The following is a 14,400-nucleotide window of genomic DNA, read 5'->3' on the forward strand; positions in this document are numbered from 1 at the left end:
TCCTGCACAACCATCAAACCAGCCCCTCCCCAACACACTTGATCCGCTCCAGTTGGCATACCATCAAACTGCTCCCACAGGACGATACAATCTCTCCTCACACCAATCCACCTGGCTCTTACCCACCTAGAGAAAAGTAAAGACTCCTTATGTCATACCCCTGCGGCTTCATTCGACTTCAGCTCAGCATTCCACACAATAATACTACCACAACAGCCTCATAAAAAAAATCACCTGCTGGGGCCTTAAACAATTCCCTCTGTAACACTGGACCTGGACTTTCTAACGTGAAGACTCAAGCTCAGTGTTATCGGCCAAACACTGACATCTCACCTGGACCACCCACACCATGTACACTCTCCAAGAAGGACAACAGTGCCTACACTTTCTCCTCGCGCTGGAAAAGAGCAAGTCCCTCCCTCCACCCATTCTCACCACATTCTAAAGAGGAACGCATTTGAGAGTGTGCTGACCACGCTGCATCACTGTCTGGTACGGGAACTTGTAGTGCAGCAGACCGCAATTCCCTCCAGTCGGCCCGTGAACACAGCCGCAACGAGCATCGGTGCCCCTCTCCCGTCCATCCTGGACATTTTTCCTTACCCACACGCCATGTACCCGCAAAGCCACCGTATCGTGAAGGACCCCCACCTATACCTCCCAACCAGTCCTCTTCCGGCTCCCTAACATTAGGGAAGACGGTACCTGAGCATCCGAGCCCGCGCCGCCGACTGCTCAAAAGCTTTTTTTTTCTTCCCCCAAGCTGTGAGAGCTCTGAACTCAAATCACCCCGCCTCCTCTGAAACCCCACACCAACCCCTTCTACCTTCCTGAAACATGGACTATCTCGCCACCCACACTCCACCACCAAACCCAACTACAATCACAGAAAACACAGAAAAAAATCTTATGAAACATCTTTTTCTTGTTTTTTTTGGAAAATACTCCTCTATGCGCACGTCGACACTTTTTCACAACCACATCTGCTGTGTACATAATCACAACAAAGACTCAAATATGTTTCTGACATGCTCACTGAACTATTAATCATGACTGTTCCCCAGCAGGCTGCTTGACCTTGATACAATGTTTCTCTTTGCACATGTACAGTATTATATGAAGAGCATTCGTACGGTCCTATATATATATTTTTTTTTTTTTTTTCCGTTTCAGTCCTATGTAGTAGGTAAACAATTTATACTCTAGGTATATGTCAGTATTAAAAATCTAGTCAGTAGTTTAGTTGTGTTTATAGGTACATTGTTTCATGTGGAGCATTTGTATCGTTGTATGTTTCATAGCTTACTTAACTAGGTAAACATTTATATAGAGTACCCTATTTATAGTCAAAACCTGTCCAGTAGGTTAGTTGTGTAAGGTTTCTTACTGTTTTTACTTCATTGTGTCTGTATTATGCGACTGTGTCCTGTGAGGACACGACATTTCGGCCACTGTATGTCCAAACAGGTAGCAGAATGACCACTAAAGCTCAACTGGGAACTTGAATGATACTAATGTGCAAAAAAAGATTTTTCAAAGATGACACTTTACGAATAAAATACTAGTTTCGAGTCTTTGTGTTAATTGCTGCGTTCTCTGGTAATATGCTGGATAATTTACAAGCTGTATGGGATATCTTTTTTATTTTATTATTATATTATATATATATTATATCTATATATATATCATAACACTTATATATTTATATACTACCTGATCTAGTGTTGTTTTCAGTCCCTTATGGCTGATAGTGCATGATTACAGCTTGGCTACAAACAAAATAAATGCGTTGCTCTCGTGATCCTTTACTCTGGAACATATGTTTGTGTTTGTGTCTCTATCAGGCGATAGATCTCTCCATTTTACATGTAGCCCCATAATCTACACCTGCTTTGATAGTTGAAGAGAGAAGGGATGAGAAGGCCTTAGTGATGTGTATCATGGCAGACGAGAGCGAGTAGCAGAGGGGTAGGGTCCGGCTACTTGGTGCCCAGTGGTAATCGGCATACACCTGTGCAAAACATCAGACCCAGACTCCCGACCTTGTGTAGCAGTGTGTTTCTCATTAACACTGGCACCACCGGATCACAACCTCTCTCCCACAGGGGCCAACATGAAACAAGGGATTTTTTGTTCGCGTTACAACCCACAACAGTTTTGCAGCGCCACGTTGGCATGCAAATGTACCTACAAAACAATACTGAAAATTGGTATACTAATAAGGATTATTGCATGTATGCTTCTGCTTGGTCCTTTCAGGTAGTGTTTTGGATGTGTTGTCATAGAAGAGCTCTTTATGGAATGAGAATGTTCACATCCAAGGACACCTAAACCATAAAGATAGAATGATAAAGCTCAGTATTCTAAATATCACTCTCAGTCTAATCTAACAGAATAGCATGAGTTTCCACTTAGATTGATACAACCGAAATTTTTCTATTTTGCTGATGGAAGTATTAAACCCTTCAGAAGCACAATCCTTGCTATTTACACCATCGCTTGTACGCATTCTGGTCTTCAACAGACCATTTTGATAACATCCGCTGTGTGTGGATTCTAAAATAAGTATCCTTCTAGTTATCGTTTCTGGTGTTGCAAACGTTCTTCTCTTGATTCAGGAAAAAGAATACATCAAAACCATGCGAAACCTCTAATGAGTTTTTTTTTTCTTCTTTTGTTGCTTTCGCCGGTATCTATGTTCATCTTCCAACATCCCAATGTTATTCCGCGTATTCATCTTATTTGGAGTTGAGCCGGAACTGGCACGATGTGCTCTGGGTTATTTCAGCACACATGAGAGAAAATATGACATGCACTACATAAAATCATACATATCACAACTTATGCAGGGCACCAAAATTTCTGTATTAGTCTGTATCAGTGGTTTGTTATGGGTTTAACAAAACTATATATAATAAGTATTATATATATATATATAGTACCTAATCATATATAATATATATATTATATAATATCCATATAAATCATTTTAGGTCATTGAAAAGTTTGTATAAAATATAAATAGCAGATGAAACCAAATTCAATCTAAAAAATTAGGAAAATTAGAAAAGCTTGAGGTTTAAGATAAAGTACTAAAAATAACTAAATAAAAATATATAAAAATATATAAAATAAAAGCTAATTAAAATCTTAATAAATATAACTTATAGTATATAAATAATACAAAAAAAAAAATGGGATATATTTTATATCTCATTTACAATTAAATTATCCCAAACACTAAGGGAAACATAAATAAAATGGGGGCATATTTACAAACTTCATATTAAACAAAAATTATGAAGAATTCATACACCCAGCAAGTTAAGTATCAATTTAAACCTTTAAACTAAATACAATACAGTGAGTGTTTTTTCAGGTCAATCTATAAGGAGACAAAAGTGTGCCGTATTGCTCCAAAACTTAAAGTGACAGCTGTGCATAATCTTCTTTCACCCTTTTTTTTTTTCACCCAAGCTTTTTCAGCTTGGAGCAACTTTTTGAAATAGCTGTTGTTAACCATTGTTTAACCCTTTTTTTTTTCACCCAAGCTTTTTCAGCTTGGAGCAACATTTTGAAATAGCTGTTGTTAACCACACAGAAATGGTCACAGGGGCAATTTTTCAGATAATGCACCCTTTGAGAAGATGAATGCAGATATGGGCCGGAAACGCTGATGGCCTTATTTGGTTAGAGATAATTGGCTTTGTAACCTGCTGCTACGTGTCGAAGGTTCTAGTCTCGATGCTGGCAGGGACTGCTCTTCCCACACCTGAAAACAAAACCCCATGGCTGAAGTGGCCCTTGAGCAAGGCATCAAACTGAACCCCCACGTTGGCCCTCCCGGGCAGTCTGGATATAAAAGCTGGCCCACTGCTCTGGGTGTGTGTCTCCACGTGTTGTTTCACTTCTCTCTCACCTGCTGTGTGTGTGCAACTTGCGGGATGGGTTTAAATGGCAGTTTAAGTTCACCAATTCCGAATCATGGGTTTACCATACTTGGCAAATGTCATGACTTTCACTTTTTTACTTTCACTTTTGCATACATCTCTTTTCCATTGTCATCACGTGGGGAAAGAGCGCGGATTACAGCACCCCAACTTTTGAACGTATTCATGTCAATCGTGTTGATACTGCATTGTAGTACGCCTGGAACAGGGCCATCCTTTCGCTGACGCGGGGCCCGGGTGCGACCCCGCACCCAGCTGCACTGCACCCCCCTAATTAAGACGGTCTCCTGTTAGGAGCACGAGGTTTTTAATGACCGAATAGGGGGTGTTTAGCGAGGACACGAAAGAAGAGGATGTGCAATTGGGCCTGGTTGCCGGGCCCACCTTTTTTCCCTTTTGCCTTTCCAGCTTGTTTTGTTCCTGTGCTGCGAACCCAAAGCCAAGAAAAAAATCCTGTGCTTAGGGGGAGGCGTATGTGTTGTAATGATTGTTCTCCCATGTTCTCTTTTAAACAGGCATTCATTTGAGAACTTCTCGTTACTACACAACAACAAAAAAGAGATTTAACTGCTTAACTGTATACCATTTGGCAAAAGGGGTGTTCATTATTTTCAGGGTATGCACTTGATAAAGGGGACTTAGTTATGGTTCTTTTCAAATAAGTCTGAAGATTGGGGCACTATTTAATTTCAACATTATTAGTGTAAGAATTAACCCGGAAAAGCCTACGGTGTTACATACATACATCAATTTCTAAGGCATATAAATTATAGACATGATCAAAATTTGCTGAAAAACCTGTTGCACACATTACTAATTTACTTACTGTTGGCTGCATTGATACTTTTTAGCACAGTAAAAGGCCTTTTGCATTAGAATTGTAAACATGTCCACCTTCAGGTCATGGTTCACGTATCTCTTTGCTGTCTCTTTACTGTTTTTTATGAATTAAACATGAGAATAACTTTTATATTTTTAGTAATATTTCAAGATGAACATTCACTGGACTGAAGCAACTTGATTATACATATATTGCTTTTTTTTTTTTTTTTTATTTTGTAGAAAATTCTTAATATGTGAGAGTATCTGATTTGATCAAGCTTTTGATGAATGTTTTTTTTTTGTTTTTCCATCTCTCAATCATAATTGTATTTGCATGCATTATATGTTTTGCCTGCAAAGAGTTTTTGATCATTAGACTAAATATCCAAAAAAAAACTAAAGACCCCCCCCCATCTCAAGATATCAATGATTTACATTACAGAATTTCATTCTTACTTTTTGGCCATATGAATAACAACAATCTGCAACAACTGCAATATTTATTTTTTTAGCCCAGGTTTGACCTCTGTAGCAGTCTACATGAGCCATAATGCCTGATGTATCGGAAGAGTAGTGGACACAAAACCCTGTCTCATTCATATTTCAGGGAAACGGTTATTATATGTTTGTGCATATTTTTAAAATAAACTGTTACATCACAAAGCATGAGTTTTTTGAAGCAATGGTTTTCATATAGTTGACTGGTTTTACAGGGATAAAATGCTGAGAAATGCAATGTTTCGCCATTAAGTTTTCAAATGTCTTGTGTAATGGATGACCTTTCTCACCATTCCATTTGGCAAATTCCCTCCGGATTCATGCATGCAAAATATCCGCTCACTCTTCACACCCCAGATACCCACGATGCCCGGCCTGACAGCAAACACTCTCAGCAAGCCTTAAGGACCAAAAGAGAATGAAGAAAAACACCATTAAATAAATAAAAAAAAAAAGAAATGGGAATCAATAATAAACGAAGATACAAAAAATAATATTATCGAGCTGACTAATAAACAAAATAATAAAATGAATTGTGCAAAGGAGGGATTTTTTTCTCTGTATTAATGAAGGTTTGGTTAAATAAATCATCCTGTACTCAGAGGCTCGGGTACGCCCCAAACACTGCCATTCCATCACATATCTGTAGGTGGACAACCAATCCCAACACGGCAACTACCAGGAGTGATGTCGAGCTGGATTAGGACTCCCCTATGGCTTGCTTGGGATATTCAAAGAGCAAAAATACTAACATCTAAGGAAATGTTGAACTACTAGTTAGATGGGTAAGACTGGGGGCATCCTGAAATCACACACTTCCCTATTATAGTAGAAAACAGTTTGTGAACAGACAGAAGTATGTGTTTCAAAGAAGATAGTGCCAATCGAGCACAAGTGAAACGTGACGTGAACATACACAGCAAGTATGGTGACCCATACTCAGAATTAGTGCTCTGTTTTAACACCATCCGCAAGGGCACACACACAGCAGTGACACCACACACACCGTGAACACACAACCGGGAGCATTGGGTATCATTTTATGCTGCAGTCGCCTGGTTGGAGCAGTTGGGGGTTCAGTGCCATTGCTCAGGCGCACCTCAGTCGTGGAGTATTGCTGCGGCCCAAGACTCCGAACCCACAACCTTAGGGTTAGGAGTCAAACTCTTCTAACAACCACTAGGCCCGACTTCCCCCATATGACAGGGTGACAGGCCAACACAACTGTTGCTAAGTCACATGACTAATGGGCCAGATGGCCGGATGTAGTGCCGCGTCCAGATGTTTCAATCAATACTACACACAGCCATTGTGTATTTCTAAAGAACTAATTTTTTTGTTAAAGATGCCTAGGGTCCATTGTACTTCACCGTCATAAATGTGACCTCACTGCACGACAGAGTATTGGATTTCGGACGACAGCCCAGGTGCTCTCAAAGCTGTCGAAGGTGGTTATCTTGTCAAATAAAAATGTTAATGTATGTTCTCATTGCTTCAAAGATATTGTTAGATGAAATAAATATATTTCTATAATCAGTGGTTACTAACAAACTGGTATGATTGCGTGCCATGTTCTCTTGTGCACAAAAAACTGCCCTGCTATACTACACTCGCAATCATGTGTTTTGCTATCAGCGTACAAAGGTTATGCAGCATGCGTCACAGTCTGTCCCTTGTGTCTTGATTACGCTTTAAACTAGACAGAAGTTGTATATATATGACGTCTAGTTGGATAGGACATCTGTCATCTGTTCACGCTCTCAAAACACAATTTGTCTCTGTGCAGCTTCTATGTAAAAATGTATTTATCACCCAAAAAAGGAATGGACTACTATTAGGACTGCTAATAGTAATTAAAAAATTCATCATGTTACTGTGGTGGTTTGACAAAAATGCACGTACACGGTTCTACACACATATTTATCGGACACAAAAATACAGTGTCATGTGATAAACAGAAAATATCCATGCAGTTTCATCTCAGCCTTTGATGCAAAGCCCCTGATCTTTAATCAAAGCCTCATGATTTACTGCAAAGCCCCATGACGTTACTGAAAGCCCCATGACTTTACTGAAAGCCCCATGCTTTACTGAAGCCCGATGACTTTACTCAGGACCGCACATGACTTTTCGAGTGGTTTGTGCTTGATGATAAGGCCCCTACTGATAGGGATTTTACAACAGGATTTTGTACTCCTACAACTAGTTAAGAGTGTGACAGAAACTTAAAACTGCTCTTAAATTTAAAAAGTTAATTTATGGATCCATTTCCAGGTGTCGACCTCACACTTTGACTTAGGCTTACCTCATAGACTCTTGGTTTTCAGCCGTTGTGAGATGGTGACTTGCATGCAAGCACGTCAATGTAGTTTTTGTTTAGCTTGTTTTAGTTATTGTTACTGCTTTGTCTTCATTAAGTCACTTTTAAACATTCTAGGCAATTAGGTTTTTGTGTTTGCCGAAGCATGCCCTCGTCCCATATATCAGGCCCCTGCTGTCTGCGATGCTGTGCTATAATTCCTGAATACAGTCATTCAGTAAAAGGACACTCAAGATGCAACCAACTTTACCTTGCTTTAATTCACAAACAGCATGAATTTTGGGTTCGTATCACTTTTTTTAAAATGCCTTTTAAACAATTTTAGGTCCAAAATTACCATGTATTTACAATCATTACATAAAGTAATTACACGAAAATTTGCAAAATACGTAATATATTTGTCGTAATGTGCTGTGCTTTAATCAACCATTTCTTCTATACACACACACACACACACACACACACACACACACACACACACACACACACACACACACACACACACACATGATAAGTTTGGATTAACAAATTCCCATGAATAGTGAAAAGGTGTTTTGAAATTTCAAAAACAGCTGGTACAGATTTGATCTTACTTTCTTCTCTCATTTGTTGCATCCCTCATTGAGAGCTGCCACATGTGTCTCACGCGGCTGGCCTGGTCACCTGAGGACTCGGTTTTCTCCATCCTGTGCAGTTACAATCTTACAACAAATTGACAATGTACTGATATAATGCATAAAAGCCAGTCCCATATCCATGAGAGAGGCATCAGGTACACAAATATGGCCTGGAGGTGAAGCACTTTGACATGCTGTCAGCTTTGTGACCGCACTCGACACCTGTGAAAATGCCTCAGCCCAGGTACTCTCCTCAGTCACCAGTGCTGTGGACTGACTGATATATTGAAACTAAACGAACATAATGTCCTGCACTCAGTGTAAACAAACTTCCCTACACAGGGTCCGTTGTGCCTCCACTCATCCTATCTCCATCCCTTTATACATGCATCATCTGCACCCAGATACATACTAATGAACATTCCGAACAGATGCATCACAGAAGAAAGAACCCACGGAGCATACACTTTTGATGTCTGTGTATATGACAATAAAAATTTTCTTATCATTTGAGTGATACAGTATCTCCTCGCTCATGCACATTCATAGGTAATGACACAAGTGAATGTTTATGTCTGAAGTTGTATGAGGCCTTAACCCGCTTCATTTAAGCTATTTATTCATTTGCTTTTAATAACTTGACCTCAAACCAGTGTCTCTGTTCACTTATAAAACTCATAATGCACCACGAGTAATAGTACAACTACTGTTGTTGATAACATAAAAATACCTGCTAATATTGTAGCTACTTTTACTGTTCAGCAAAGGTTAACATGGAGATAATTATTGCATTTCAAGTGTATCGACAATTATGTGGCAGCTTGTTTCCGCCACAGAATAAAAAAAAGTAAAAAAATGTAATTGCAACTTTTTATTTCAGAATTCTTAATTTTTCTCGTAATTTTGAGAAATAAGTCAGAGTTGTGAGTTATGTCTCTCAATTCTAAGAATAAAAGTCACAAATACAAAATTATTTTACTTTTTTCTAGCAATTCCAATTCTGACTTTTTTTTTTTCCTGATTTTTCTTGAACTCTGCACACTAGCACGCTGTGAAAGCATCTCTGAGGTCCAGTTCTTACATGGGAGTTTTCATGATTAGATGTGTCTGATGATGTTTCCCGTGAGGATTGAAGTGGCTTCCGGTGCCTCGTGAGACGTTGGCTCATTTTCTCTGTTTCTGAACCTGGCTCTCAGATACAGTCGCATGCTTATGCCGTATGTGCTCTTTGTTCTCTTGAAAGCACAAAATGTTTAATCGTTATGAAGAAAATGATATGCCCCATATCTTAAGTTTCCTTAGCACTGGACAATTTGCTTTTCACCATGGAAGTGTGTAAATCTTTATTTATTTTTTTGTGGAAAAATGGTTTACTGCTGTAATTCTACAAAGTTTAAAGAGATATGAGTTATCTACATGTATGGACTGATCACAAATAGAGCTGCTTTCGTTTTTATTTTTAATTTTAATTTTTTTATCTTAAAAAGCCAGAAGCAAATTAACATAGCCACACCTTCCTTCTCTGGGCTTTTAGAAAAGCATTTCTGATTTTATGGCATAAAAAAAGTTCTGTGGTTAGTTAACACTAATGGAGTTATTGAGATGAACGGTGTTGCAACAGATCTTTCCTCCGTGACAGATGTAAGGGCAGATGTGGCCTAATGGTTAGAGAGAGTTGGACTGTAAACCTCAAGGTTGCAGGTTCGAAACCGGTGCTGGCAGGAGTTGTAGGTGGGAGGGAGTGAATGAACAGCAGTCTCTTCCACCCTCAATACCCATGGCTGAAGTGCCCTTGAGCAAGGCACTGAACCCCCCCCGCGCTGGATATAGCTGCCTACTGCTCCGGTTGTGTTCACGGTGTGTCACTTCTCACTGCTGTGTGTGTGCACTTGGATGGGTTAAATGCAGAGCACCAATTCCCCAAAAATGGGTTACCATACTTGGCAAATGTCACCACTTTCACCTTCACTTTACATCCATTGAAATGGATTGTTAAAGAAGAAAAAATCAGGACAGGGAAATGACTTTACGCATTATCCTGCAGAATTTCCACCCCTAATCAAACACATCTGAACAGGCTAATCAAGAGCTTTGAGTGTGATCAAGGTTGGAGCTAAACTTTGCAGGAAAAAAGTGGGACCTTGGGGGGCAAGAGCTGAGAACCCCTGATCTAGCCCTGCTAAAAAACAAAAAAAAAAACAAACATCTAAAAGCATCCTCATAGCTCTTAGCTGGTCAGCAGGCTGGTTTTAGAGGGTTTGACCACTTTTAGCTGCTCAGGCTGGGAGACCAGCTAAAACCAGCTAAGACCAGCCAACCTGCTTTTGTTTCAGTAGGGATAACATGCAATTTTAACTGATTGGGTAAATTTTAAATGCATGCCAAAATTTGTAAGTATGTTTTTAACTGCCCAAAATAAAAAAACGGGTTATTCTAAAAATTCCCAGGGAAATCCAAAAAAGAATCACAAAAAACAGGGAAAAAGGGGCTGGCTTAAAAAAAACCTCAGGGGACTGAAAAAGCTCTAAAATGTGACTTTAAATGAAAATTTTAAATTTTTCAATTTTTTTTTTTAAAATTTTATATTTGGGTTTTCCCCTTGTCGAAGTCTAGTCAAATGTAGCTTATTCAAAACAGTAAAAAAGAAAAAAAAAAATTGAAAAAAAAGGTGATTGGGCTTAAATTGATCAAAGGGGGGGAATAAAATTCAAAAAATTCCCTTCCTCTGGAGGAGAGTGAAAAACTTATTTTTAAATCATGAAAATAGTGTGCTGATTTTTAAATTTCATAATTCTTCTGGGAAATTTTGAGCGAATCAAATAAAAACTGTTTTTAAAAAAACTGCCCAAAGCAATTTTTTCATTTTTGGGAAAAATGCTTCTGACTTTTTTTTAATCCTGACATTTTGGGGTATGTAAAAATTTTTAAAAACTTTTAAAATTTTAAAAAGCAGTATTTTTAATTACACAAGAAAAACCTTTCCCCACACGCTTTGACTCGAAACCCTGTCCAATCCTTTTTTGGTGGGGTTTGGGTTTCAATTTGAAAACATCCCTGCGAGCATTTAGGTGTCCTTGAAAACCCCATAAAAAAAAAAAAAAAAAAAAACTCATCGGAGTCCCCCAGTACTGGGGAAAGGGGCCCAGCTTTTTTAAATTTACAAAAGTGTGTTTGTGTTTTTTTGATCTTCTAGGGGAACCCATCGCGGTCTTTTAGCCGGGTTTGAGAACAAAAAGTCTAGATTGTTTGGCTGTAAGCGCGCGCGTCAGTCTGGATTTCAGATTCGCCCGCCCAGAGTCATGTTGTCAGAGGAAGTGGGAAAAAAATTCGCTTTTTTTTCCTTTTAAGGGTTTAAGAAAAAGTAGCTTTCAGGGGGCTTTAAGATGCGTGCAGGGGTTTTTTACATTTTAAACCCGTACCCTGGGGCCCCCCCGGGAACGCTTCACCATCTGTTCCCCTCCCCAATAAACAACACTGTTTCCCCGAACCCTTAAAACGTTACATTAAACCCAAATTTCTTCCGGGGCCCCAAAACCCTTACTTTTTCCCCTCTACGAGCTGTGTAAAATTTTTACCTTGTTTGCCCACTCCCGGGTGCTGGGCTTCGAAGTTGAAAATATAAATTTTCAGTGCATTTTCCCAATCATCCCGGAAAACAATTCTTTTATCTTTTAAGGGCGGGAAACCAAATACAAAGACATTCTGAAACCCCAAAATTTTTTTTTTTTTTTTTTTTAATTTTACCCCTTAAATATATGCGGGTGTAAAAATTTTTGAAACTTTTGACTAACAAAATTGTCAAATGCAGGACACGGCAGACGGGCCTTGTTGTGAACCGAGGCTGGGGGTTAAAACCCTGTGACCGAGTTTGGGGGGGGAGCACTTTTTTTTTCCCTTTTGGGGAGGGTTTTTGCCCGGAAAAGCGTTCGTTTCGCTGGGGGTTTAACGTTAAAATTTAGTATGGGGGTTTTGAATGAATATTTTAAAAACATTTTTTTAAAGAATGCCTTTTTTCTTGTTTATAAAAAAGGTTAAGAATTTAAGCACTTTTACGGGGTTTGGGGTCCCCGTTTGGGGCACATTTCCCCCCCCCAATACCCAAAAGCAAATGGGTGGGCCTGTGTTCAGGCCTGCCAAATGTTTTTAGGACCCAGAGAGTGGGGGGGGGGTGGGGCCCCCCCCCATTTACCAGAAAATAATGTTTTTTTTCCAGGTAATTCTGGGGCCAACCCCCCTTTACTGATTTGTAACCTCCCAACTGTTTCCCCTTTTTTTTTTTATTGTGCTTTTTGGTGGGTCCCCAGCGTTTTTGCCAATGATTTGTTTTTTCCCCTTGTTTGTTGTTTTTAAATGGCCTCTTCCCTTAAAACCTTAATTCATTTTGAATGTTTTTTTTGAAGCTGATCCCACATAAAAAAAAAAATTGTGTTGTATTTTTTTGTTTGAAATTGTTTTTTAATTTTTTTTTTTTTAAAGTTCCCAACTCCCAACCCCTGTTGATTAAAAAACCAATAAACGGGACAATTCCCCCCATAAAATTCATTTTAAACCAATGTGTTTTTGTTTTTCATACAAATTTTTTTTTTTTTTTTCCCAACTTAAAAAACCGCAAATTTTCGGAAATTTTGTTTTTGTGTTTTTGTTTTTTTTTTTTTTGTACTTGTGGTGTTTTTTTTTTTTTTTTCCCCTTTGGGTGTGGGGGTTTTGTTTTTGTAATGGCCCCGGTTTTTTTGTTCCCTTCCCTTTAACAGTGAATTCAATTGCCCCCCCGTAATGTTTTTTTTTTTTGTTTTTTGTATTTTTTAAAAAAATTGTTTGGTGGTAAAAAAAGGTTTTTATTTTGGAAAAAAAAAAGAAAAAAGGTTTTTCTTTTTTCCCCCCCCAAGAATTAAAATTTCACAATTTGTTTTTTTTTTTTTTTTAAATTAAAAATTTTTTTTTTTTGTTTTTTTAAGCCCCCCCCCGTTGTTTTTCGTCCCCCCCTTGTCCCCCCCCCCCCCTTTTTTTTTAAAAAATCTTTTCCCCCATGAAAAAGGAAGTTTTTGTGTTTTTTTTGTATTTTTGTCCCTGTTTTTTTCCCCCCCCCCGAAAACCCTGGAAAGCTGTTTTTTGTAAAAAGACCAAAACGCAAAATTTTTTTTTTTTTAAAAAAAAAACCTGTTTTTTTTGTTTGTGCTGGTTTGTTTCACAAACAATCAAAGATCATAATTCTTGTTAATTTTTTATGAAAATGTGTGTTTTTTTATTTTTTTTTGAACCCTTTGGGCAACAAATGGTTTAATTAATTTCCCAAGGGGGTAAAAAAACCCAAACTCCTTTAAAAATTCCCTTTTAAAAAAAAAATTTTCACAAACCGCACTGTCTTTCCCCCTTTTTGAAATGGGCCCATTAAAAAAAAAAAAAATATTTTTTCCCCCCCCTTGTTTTTTTTTTTTTAACCTTTTACCAATAGTAAAGACCCCCCCCTAATAAAGGGGGTTGTGGCAACTGGATTGATGGATTTTTAAATTTTGAATTGTAAAATCTTGTGGGTTTTGAAAAATTACAAACGAAAAAAAAAAAAAAAAATGCACCCCTGAAGTTCCCCAATAATTCCCCCCTTATTTTTTTTACATTTGTTTATTGTTTTTTTTTTAATTCGGCAAGTTTTATAATCCCCCCCCTTGTTTTTAAAAAATGGGTAGGGGTTTTGGGTTTTTTTTTTAAATTTTTTTCCCCAAATTTTTTTTAAAGGGGGGGCCCCTTTTTTAAAAAAAAAATTTTTTTTTTTTTTTTAACCAAAAAGGGGGGAAAATTTTTTTAAACCCCTTATTTTTTTTAAAAAAATTTTTTTAAAAAAAAACTTTTGGGGCCCCCAAAAAAAAAAAAAATTTTTTAAAAATTTTTTTAAAATTTAAACCCCTGTTTAATTCGACTAATATAGTTGATGTTAGCTTACTCACCTGTTACTACCGCAGCGATGGCAATCAAAAGAAAAGACTCCAATACACCTCCGTTGCAGGCGACATTACCATAAGACCACAAACTTGAAAATAAAACACAAAAGATGTACTAAACAGCCGTGTTTCTTAAAGTTTTCCACACTATTTCACGTTAGCTCGCTGTTAATGTTATGTAATGTCTGTCTGACCTAACTTGCAATAAAGAGGCAGCCTATAATGCATCTCTTTAACTAGTTTACTATGGCTAACTG

The sequence above is a fragment of the Cyprinus carpio genome, chromosome A9 (genome assembly GCF_018340385.1).
Source record: "Cyprinus carpio isolate SPL01 chromosome A9, ASM1834038v1, whole genome shotgun sequence".
Classification (NCBI taxonomy): domain Eukaryota; kingdom Metazoa; phylum Chordata; class Actinopteri; order Cypriniformes; family Cyprinidae; genus Cyprinus; species Cyprinus carpio.